This window comes from Carcharodon carcharias, chromosome 11, assembly GCF_017639515.1.
Source record: "Carcharodon carcharias isolate sCarCar2 chromosome 11, sCarCar2.pri, whole genome shotgun sequence".
Lineage (NCBI taxonomy): Eukaryota > Metazoa > Chordata > Chondrichthyes > Lamniformes > Lamnidae > Carcharodon > Carcharodon carcharias.
Window position 1 is genome coordinate 76587337 of NC_054477.1, and position 10999 is coordinate 76598335.

The window sequence follows — 10999 nt, forward strand, 5'->3', positions numbered from 1 at the left end:
GTCTGAGCGTAACCCAATCAGAAGATTTTCCATCCGATTGAACACCCTCTCCATGAGAGTCGCCAATCTCTCAGTGGAGGAAGCCTGAGGTTCATGCCTTCACGTGCACTCTGCCTGGACTCCTCCATCGCAGAGACCAACTGAAGCACACCCTCATGCAACTCTGCCAGATGCAAACGCAAATCCTGCTGCTTGTCCTGCAGCTGCCGCATTGGTGACAACTCCAGAGGCACGTCATCAGTGCCGGACTCCCCTCGTCCCCTGCAGCCTTCCGGCTGCTGGCGCCATCAGCACTCTCTGTCTCTACCATCTCCTTCAGCGATTGTGAAGTGCCCTTTCCACTGTGACCCGGGACACTAGCCGACCCAACGGTAAATTCCCCACCGAGATATTTGTGTCTGCGCTGGTGCCTGGTTGGCTGAAGTGATGTGCCGCAAGTTGCACGTGTTAGGCCTCAGGTGTGGAGGGGGTGCTGCGGTCTCTTTGGGCGCGTCGCTCTGGTGGTGATGCTGAAATTAACAAGGACTATGCATCAGTTAGCGTGTGTTCCTGGCTAGCTCAGTCGGTAGAGCATGAGATTCTTAATCTCATGGTCGTGGTTTCGAGCCCCATGCTGGGCACCGCCTCTTTGGGCTTGGCCTAAATAGCCAAGTGGTTATGGTACTGGGCTTGTGACCCCAAGATCAAGCGTTCGAATCTCACAGTGGCAAACTATGAAACACTGTAACTTCATCTGAATAGGAACAGATGGAAACATGTTTGTACTCGAAAGAGTTACAGTCAGTTCAACTTTTCAGCCCTTCCCCCCTCACCCCCGGCTTCATAAGTCACTCGCCCTTCAAGACACTAAGGAGACGAACATTGGTGAGGTGGAAAAGAGTCAAGAGGAGCCCCAGCCATTAGACGTGCATGCAGACAGGCTGGTCAGATGGCCTCAGGAATGCCGCATGGCATGTTATGTGTCACTGGAGCAGGGAGAGTGCAGAGGTACCTGACCTGGATCCATGCTGGCCTGGATAGTTGCAGTGCTGAGGAAGCATCGCAAACAGTTGTGACATTTGCCGTGGAGCACAGGAGATTGACAGGTCAAATTGTTGACCTTCATTTCGTTAGGAGGGCAATAGACCAGGTGGGCAGAAGGCAACATTTCCCCTTGGCACAAGGATGAGTAATGTGGTGGCATTTATTTAAGTTGAGTGCCATGTGGTTCACAGATGAGGTGCTGAGGACCTTTTGGACAGAGTAATGTGGGGTGCACTGGCTGAAAGGGTGGTGGATGTCTTAAACACCCTCAGATTCAATAAGTCTTTGGATGTGCAGCAGCGATGCCATGGCATGTTAGGCCATGGGGATAGTGGTCACAAATGGGCTAAGGTGATTTTGGAAGGTGGTGGAGATGCAAATCCTCAAGGGGATGAGGAACCTATGTGTATGACGCACCCGTTAGAGTGTCGCAGTCTGTGAATGAGCAGTGTTGCAGCATTAACCATTGCAGCAACCATCAGTGGTTTGGATGGTGGGCAGGCAGATTGGATGGGACTGTGGCCCTCAAATACCTGGCTGCTGGACCCCAGCCTCACTGCCCTCCGACTACCCTGGTCTCCTGCATCCTCCCCAGCTCCATGGCCTGCTCCTCAAATGTTGAGAGGCGCTGGAGCAGGGCGCGCCCACCTCCAGTCCTCTGGTGCTCCCACAGATTGTGTTGACTTTTTGCCTGCAGAACAGAAAAGAGGCTTTATTGGGACAGCTCGCTTATGTACCCTGTACGTGCATGCCGCACCCCAACCACAGTGACCCACCTGAGGCCTCCAGTGGCTCCTGTCCACACTACTGGTGATCAGTCCCCAGAAGATAGTACGGCTGGTCCCAACCCCCTCCCCCAATAGACACCTTGGACACATTATGCGTCCATCACTTTGAATAGCACACGGGTCTTAGCGCCCATGGCAAGGAGGCACAACTAGGTGCAGTGCTGAGGCCAGCAGATAGCACTTGGCCACAACACCTTGAGGCTCCCCTTCCACCATCTCATCACCATCAATAAGACATGTGTTGGAGTTCTGAGTATGTGTCTAGCTGCCTCCCCTGCAGGTTGCCCCCAGACTACTCAAACGCCACAAACACCAACATATGCTGCGGGGAGAACCCATCTTCTCCTCAACCACTAAGGCTGATGTAAGCATGGTCAGTACCCATTTGCCCACCCAGCGTGCGCCAAATGCCCAGTGCAGTAATGACAGCAAGACGTTGGGGGGAGGCTCAAATGGTCTGAAATGGTACTCACCCTTCCAGAGCACAGCAAATCATTGAATCATTTGTGGCATTGGATGCCAGTGCGCCGCACATCATCATTTGCGCTCACAGCGTCACCAACCTCCTCCCATGCCTGGCTGGTGACATGGTGGGGCCTCCTCCTCCCATTCACTGGATACAACATATGCTGGTGGCTGGAAGGATGTGGATGCATTGGAGAGAGTGCGGAAGAGGTTTATGAGAATGGTTCCAGGGATGAGACACTTCAGTTCTGTGGAAAGATTGGAAAAGTTGGGACTGTTTTCCTTGGAGAGGAGAAAGCTGAGAGGAGACTTGATAAAAGTTTTCAAAATATGAGGGGCCTGGACAGAGTAGATAGGGAGAAATTGTTCCCACTCATAAATGGATCGAGGACTAGAGGGCACAGTTTAAAAGTGTTTGTAAAAGGAGGAAATGCAAGGTGAGGAAAACCTTTTCCACACAGCGAGTGGTTGGGATTTGGAATGCACTGCCTGGAAGTGTGGTGGAGGCCGGTTCAACTTAGGCATTCAAGAGGGCATTGGATGATTATCTAAATAGAAACAATACGCAAGGTTACAGGGAAAAAGCAAGAGATTGGCACTAAGTTAAAATGCTCAGAGAGTCGGTGCAGACACGATGGGCTGAATGGCCTCCTTCTACACCATAACAATTCTGTGATTCTGTATTGAAGGTAAGGGAGAGAACATTCTGTTGAAGCCAAAGAGGAAAGTAAAGAATGAGTTAACCAGCCACTTATCACAAAGTGCCATTTCTTAGATGGTTTAATATTTTAAAATTGCTGATTAGAGGTAGTCAGGGAGCAGATGTTTTGTGAGAATGAAGGGATGTGACAACAGGGCATCACATGCAATAAGGATCACTGCTCCAATGGAGGATAAACAGCAACATGAACTGATTGGGTTGAATGGCCTGTTTCCATATAGTAATTTTTATTTAATTCTACTAATTCTCCCCCCATCGGGGGGGTTGTGCTGGGGTGGGCAAGAGCAGGTGCGAACCCTATCGACACCTCCGATGGGGGTCCACGCCGCCATTTTACATGGGTGGGCCAATTAAGGCCCACCCCATGTGACGCACACCAGAAGCGCTGAGCGCTCCCTCTGCGGGTTGTGGGGGGGGCGGTTTCCTGAGTCGGGGCTTGCACTCTTTTGCGAAAGAGCGCAGAAATCTCCCTGAGGTACACATGTGCCTCGGAGATTAGTTTAAATTTTAAAAAGCTAAATAAAGAAAAGAAAATGTTTTAAGAATGACATGTTCCCTCACGTGATAGTCGTGAGCTGGGACATGTCAATGAATTTTTAAAAAATTTTTAATTCAATTTATAAACCCTTCATGAAACCTCATCATGCCTGTGGATGAGGTTCCATGAAAAATGTGAAGGCCGCCTGGGCTCTTTGCCTGCCCGCCAACCTTAAGGGCAGCTCAGTTTATTGGTTTAATTAGTTTTTAGATGGCCTTAATAGGCCTTTGACAGTTTGGCGGGCATGCAGCTAAGTCGGCTGCGCGCCCGCTGAACTGAAAATCTAACTGACACACGGTGATGTCGGGATGCACGCCTGACATCACCCCTCGTCATTTTATGCCTCAGTGAGTGGGAGCAGGGCCCACTCGCCAAGCCGAAAATTCTGGCCTATGTTTAGATGTAAAACAACTGCTTGATGCAATACCCTGAACTTTCATTCCAGTGGTATTACAAACAACCATAGTGGCTTGTATTTTTTTTTAAATAAAATGAAAATAAAGCCACATGTAAGTAGATTTTAGTTGAGAAATTAGGCAAAGGACCAAAACCCATTATGAAATATATCACCAAGATTGAAAAGAATATGAGATAATCCAAGAAAAATCAAGAGCTAATGGTTAGGTAATGCTGCACTTTTAAAGCTTCTAAATTGTAATAGGAAAGGAAAGCTGAGGGAGACCAAGACAGGATTACAGCAAGGAAGAGAAGTGGAGGAACTGCACGTTATATACCATGTCTGATTTTCCTTTCCTTTGAAGTTAGTAAGTGGCCAATCCACTATTGCCCATTTTACACTCCTTTAGAATTTGAAGATTCCACTTCACAGTTTTGAAAATCTGGTAAGGAATGAATTAGATTGGGAGGCACTATGAGAATTCTTAATTTCAGTGAACAAGCAGGAAGGAGGAAATTTGTATAGAATGACACTCTTGGAAGTTAGGAGGAATATGTGGAGAGGTCAGAGGGGCCACTAAGTGCAGTAACAGCCGTAACATTGAGAAAGAGAAAGGCAAGCAAGAGTCTAATGGAGAGAGGTTTGGAGGACATGTTAAATTGCCTAAGGCTCTACTTTATTTTAAATGGTAAATAACTGCAGTTACCAGAATCATTCTGACTTAATTTATGGTTGGCTTAAAATATTTTGTACAATCCACTTGTAATGACCATGTGGATTCAAGGATCAAATTGTGTTTGCCAAAATCCATTTATATTGTGCGTGTTTGTTTCCCATTCGTTTTACTGACCTTTGTGCTGTGAAGACGATAATGATCTTTCGTACTCTGTCTTCTTATATTGGCTCTTCCATTTTGTGAACAATATATATAACATGATATATAACCAGAGGGTTAGGGCCATAACGTAAACCATCATATTGAAGCTAGAGCAGATTATAAATTTATTGAAATAACTCAATCATGCTGCAGGAGAATATACTTAAGATAAAATTGTGTGCAATTTGATTTTTCTTGTTGATAAATGGAAACAAAACAGATTAGTATAAAAAAAGTATAAAAAATAGAAAATTGAAGGGTAGCATCCTTTGCCATTTATGTGCAATTATATCCCATCTTCCCGACAGAGCTTTGCAATTATTGCAATCTACTTGCATATAGTAGCAATTAGCAAACAGTGAAGCAAAGAACATCAAATTTCTCCAGTGAAATGACTGCATTTAAATTGTATTTGAAACTGTCTACATCAACACTCATTGCATTTCCCATCCCTTTCTAATCAGGTAGCTAGCACTTTTGAGTACTGAAATAAAAATTTAGCCTTAGCTATAATCCCTCATTTTGTAATAAAAAGGCAAGCAAACATATAAATGTTTATAAATGGCATCTTTAACAGTGTAAATCTTCCAAACGTGCTTCACAGGAGCATAACCAGATCAAAAACATTGACACAGCTAAAGAAGGTGACATTAGTACAGATGACCAACTACTTGGTGGAAAAAGTATATTTTTGCATTTATATAGTGTCTTTAATATAGCAAAGCTTCTAGCTTCCCCTTAAACCTAACTATACATCAACTAATACTAGTGGTAACACATTCCACATTCTTATCAATCTTTGGTTTGAAGTTTCTCCCAAATTCTTTATTGGATTTATAGTGACTGTCACATTTATGGCATCTCGTTTTCCCCTATAGGTGGAAATATCTTCTATACTATTGAACACTTTCATCATTTTGAAGAACTGGTCACCTCTCAGTCTTCTCTTTTCGAAAGAAAAAAGCTGCACCCTGTTCAGTCTTTCCTGGTTATTATAACCTTTCAGTCCAATATCATTCTTGTAAAACTTTATTGCACCTTCATGAATGCATCTAAATCCTTTTCAGAATATGAAGACCAAAACTGTGTGTAGTACTCCAATTGTGGTCTAACCAAGGCTCTATACAACTTTAACATAACTTGCCTGCTTTTAAATTTTATCCCTTTCAAAATAAATCCCAGTGTATGGTTTGGGTTTTTTTATGGCCTTATTAAACAGCTTCACTACCTTTAGGGATCCATGTGATTGGTAATGAAAATGGTGGTGAGCTGCAGCCCATGTGGCGTAGGTATATCCTTAGTGCTTTTGGGGAGGGAGTTCCAGGATTTTGAACCAATGGCAGTGAAGTAACGGAAAAATAATTCCACGTCAGGATGGTGTGCAACTTAGAAGGGAAATTGTGGATGATGGTATTCCCATGCACCAGTCGCCTTTGTTCTTGTAGGTGTAGAGGTCATGGGTTTGAAGGGTGCTTTTGAAGGAGCCTTGGCAAGTTGTTGCAGTGTATCCTATCGATTGAATATACAATTGTTATTGTACGCTGGTGCTGGATGGAGTGCCAGTCAAGCAGGCTGCTTTATCCTGGATGGTGTTGAGTTCCTTGAGTGTTGTTGGAGCTGCACTCATCCAGGCAAGTGGGGAGTATTCCATCACACTCCTGATTTGTGTCTTGTAGATGGTGGACAGGCTTTGGGGATTCTGGAAGTGAGTAACTCACTGCAGAATTCACAGCCTCTGACCTGTTCTTGTAGCCAGAGTATTTATGTGGCTGGTCCAGTTAAGTTTCTGGTTCATTGCAACCCCCAAGATATTGATAGTGGGGGATTCAGCAATGGTAATGCCATTGAACATCAAAGGCAGATGGTTAGATTCTCTCTTGTTGGAGATCGTCATTGCCTGTCTTTTGTGTGGTGCAAATGTTACTTGCAGATGCCTGAATCTTCCAAACTTCTCTGTATTGGGGAACTATTTCTTTAGATTGGAAAATTGTGCACGCACTTTGCTATTTAACAAAACAAAGAAAGATTTCAATTTATATTTGACAACCCCAGAGGATCCCAAAGCACTTTTTAGCCAATTAAATACTTTTGAACTGTAGTCACTCTTCTAACATAGGACACTCAGCAGCCAACTTGCACACAGCGAGCTCCCACAAGCAGCAGTATGATAATGACTAGATAACCTGTTTTTATGATGTTGGTTGAGGGATAATTATTGGCCAGGACACCAGGGGTAACTCCCCTTGCACTTGCTTGCAATAGTGCTATTGGGTAGGTCAGATGGCCAGGGAAGGGTAGTCGGGGGATGAGGGGTTGGGTGCTCAGGATGGATAGTTAAGGATAGAGGATGTGGTGGTGGGTTGTAAGGGTGCTAGGGGGGCCAGATGCTCAGGAGCAGAGTCGGGGAGTGGTGGGTTTGGGCGGTCATTTGGGAGGTGGGTGGGTGGGGGGGTTTGGGTGGTCAGGGGCTAGTTGGGAGGTGGGGATATTCAACTGGTCAGTGGGGGTAGTCGGTGGGGGGGGGAGTCCAGCAGTACCTCAGCTCCATAGTTACCCAGGAGTTAGAAGTAGTTTTAATCTTTCTAAATTTTCCTGTCTACCTACTCTGCTAAGAAAGTCGCAACCTTCTGAAGTCTCGATTTAAATCAGAGTTTTGGATGGTTCCTGGCAAAGGATAATTGGCCATCGGAAGTTGAAACTTTGCAGGCAATTCCCATGCAGTCCTTGTGTGGGGACTTACTGGGGGGCAGGGGTCCCCCAGTGCATCTTCTGGAGCACCTCCAGGCTTCGACCCCTGGGGAACAGAAGATCTGGGCCATCAAAATTTGTCAATGATATAAAGATAGGCAGCATTGAAAGCACTGTAGATGGGAAAATAAAATTACAAAGAGATACTGATACATTAAGCGAATGGCAAAAAATTGTGGCAAGTGGATTTTAATGTGTGCTCATCCATTTTGGTTCTAAATGATAAAAACTATAAATAGTGACAGTCCAAAGGGACCTTATGGTCCAGGAACTGTCTTCCTAAAATGGCAATTAATGGTACATCAATCCTTCATTTAAAAACTAAGACTGATAGATTTTTGTTAACCAAAGGTATTAAGGGATATGGGCCAAAGGTAGGTATATGAAGTTAATTCACAAATTAGCCTGAATGGAGAAACAGACTTAAGGAGCTAAACGGCCTACTCTTTTTCTATGTTCCTTATGATCGAAGCAGTACTTGGGCTCCTTACCTTTCCACCAAAATGAGTCACCTCACACTTCTCCGTATTGAAATTAATTTGTTAATTAAATTGACATTCTGCAGGTTTATTTATGTTTTCTTGTATTTTCACAATTTTCCTTTGCATGGACAGCACCACCCCCCCCTCCAAAATTTGTAAAGATATAGATCATTGGATCCAATGTTCAGGAGGTCCCAGATCCCTTGTTGACAACACCACGGGCAGAATTGTCTCAGCTTTGCATAAAGTGCAGTAGTGGGTGGCCGTTGGCAAGTTTTCATGTCATATAGTCCCAAACCCACCACATTATTTATGCATTCCCAGGAAACACACCGTTTCAATAGCAGGCGGGCTCTCATTCGCCCGCCCACCATCACCTCACAACTTCACCACGCCAGGTGCCATATTTAAAGTGCAGCAACATGCACACATCTCAGTGCTTCCAGCCCATGACTACAGCAAGCAAGATGTCCACAAAAGGCAAGAAGACTGCAGGGTTAGCGATGCATTGCTGGAACGCCTTTTGGGTGACTCGGAGACCCACTGCAATGTCCTCTACTGCTAAGGCTGCAGGATGGGCAGCAGCATGACCAATCAAGCTTGGAAGGCGGAAGCAGCGTTGGTCAGCACCAGTGCCCTGCAAAAGAGGACAGCTATCCACTGCCATTACAGAATGAATGGTCTCATCCATTCCGCCAGAGTACCTCACTCTTCTCATCACTCTCAACTCACAAACACATCCACAGGGATCTCACACCTCAAGGGACAACACCACTAACTCTCACACACACCCTCACATCTCCATCAGGCTCATATCCTCTCAAGTTCACACCCTCATCCTGTCCATGGTTCTGGTTAGCACACCAACATTCCATGCAGTGCCATGTGTCGCTCACACTCTCTCCATCTGTTTCCATGCAAGAAAAACTGGCTCACATCAGCAGGGAGAGGTCCTAGGCCAGAGGGTGGTGTGAACCGCATTAGGCCCCTCACTCACTTTGCGGACTGTGCCATCGTGCTGACTGGCGAGGATGTGGACCCTGCCTGTGGCGATGGTGAGGTCGGCGGCGAAACCCCGCTGAGGATTTTGCACCAAATCATCCCTCATTCAATGCAAATGTGAGTGCTCTCTCCTGTTTTTGACTCTGCGGACCTGCACTACATATCTCTACTTTGGTTCACAGGAAGCTTTGCCAAGGGACCAAAACCCTCAGCCAGCAAGCCCCTCAGCTCCATACACATCCTCTTCTGCAGACAAGAGGACTCCTCCTCCAATGAAGGGTGGAATTAAGCAGCCTGGAAGACCTGTCAGCATAGTGGGAGCAGCCAGCCCACGAGTGATTCTGTAGGGCAAAGAGTGTGTGTGTGTGTGTGTGTGTGTGCGCGGAGCCTCATGCGAGCACTTTACGAAGCACGTAGATCTTTCACATTTCACACTCATCTCAATATCCTGAGCATCTTCAATGCTGCCTGCTGGGGTTCACTTTCAGTTGTCCATCTGAGCTGACCTGCATCTCTGCCCACCCAATGATCACGGTCCCATGCAGCACATGATCTCGCCCAGCACGATTTGGATAGCATGCTGCTAATTCTATTTTACTTTTGCTCCCCCATCCTTTCCCCTACCCTAGTCATCCATTTCCTTTCCGCTTTGTTGACCCTCTCGGCATCACATTCCACCTCGCCTCCATTATCTAAGAGTCACAGCCCTTTTCCTTCGGGGATGTCCAGGTGAATGTGCACATTCCCTTCCTTTCTGAAAATCCCACTCCCTTTCCCATTCACCTCCCAATTCTCCTCCGTCCCACCCTCAGGGTCCGTGTCCCCACCACCCACCCTTGCCGTCCCTTCTATCGCTATCGTTGAACCCTCACCCTCCTATCCTCCTGCCTCACTCTACCCTCGGTCATTCCCACTCTTCCTCCATACCACACCCACTCTCAGTTCACTCCCCAGGAGGCAGACATGGACCTATCCAAACCCCCCCCCCCACCCAACGCCACCACCCCCCCCCCCCCCCCCGGCCTCCCCGTGCACGTTCACCTGCTCATTGTCCGCTCACGCCACTGAACATGCCCGATGCCGGCGGGCATGGAAAATCCTAGCCCATGTTTTTATTAGCTCATATTTCCAGCAAATTGCAGCGCAAAAATAATCCAACCTGAAGGCTAAGGAGAAATATCCATTCACAGTGATGGCATGAGATGTGCTGCTCTAACAATTTCTGGGTGATTGATGCACCATTACAGTGGCACAAGTTTTCTAGATCCGTATGTCAAGGAACCAACTAGGATTATTTTGGATCTAGTATTGTGCAGTGAGAAAGGGTTAATTAATAACTTTGCAGTAAAAAGGCCTCTAAAGAAGAGTAACCATAATGTGATAAAATTTTGCATTGTGTTTGTACGTGATTTAGTTAAGTCTAAAGCTAGGGTCTTAAATCTAAACAAAGCATACTAGCTAGGTATGAGGGGCGAATTGGCTAAGGTAGGTATGATGATAGACAAGCATTTAAAGAAGTAATACATAATTTACAACAAATATACATTTCTTTAAGGCACAATAACTGCCACAGGAAAAGTGGTCCAACAACTTAGTTAAAGGTAGTATTAGATCAAAGGAAGAGGCCAATAATGTTGCTAAACAGAGTAGTAAGCATCAGGATTGGGAGGATTTTAGAATTCAGCAGAGGAGGGCCATGATAATGAAAAAGAAAAAGATAAAAGAATATGAAAATAGACTAGCAAGAAACATAAAAACAGATTGTAAACCTTTCAATTGGTACCTAACTAGGAATAGACTAGTGAAAGTAAACGTGTGCCCATTAAAGGCGGTGATAGGAGAAATTATAATGGCGAATAAGGAAACGAAAGAGATATTAAACTTTGTGTCTATCTTTACAAGTAGAAAGTACAAAAAAAGTTCAGAAATAATGAGGCATCCCAATGGTCCAGTAAGAA

At 45.6% G+C, this 10999-nt stretch overlaps 1 non-coding gene across 1 annotated transcript; it reads left to right on the forward strand.

Moving 5' to 3' along the window:
- The first annotated feature begins 547 nt into the window (after positions 1 to 547).
- trnak-cuu lies at positions 548 to 620 on the forward strand. The gene has a single exon. It is a non-coding gene; the product is annotated as a tRNA-Lys (tRNA).
- Positions 621 to 10999: the final 10379 nt, after the last annotated feature.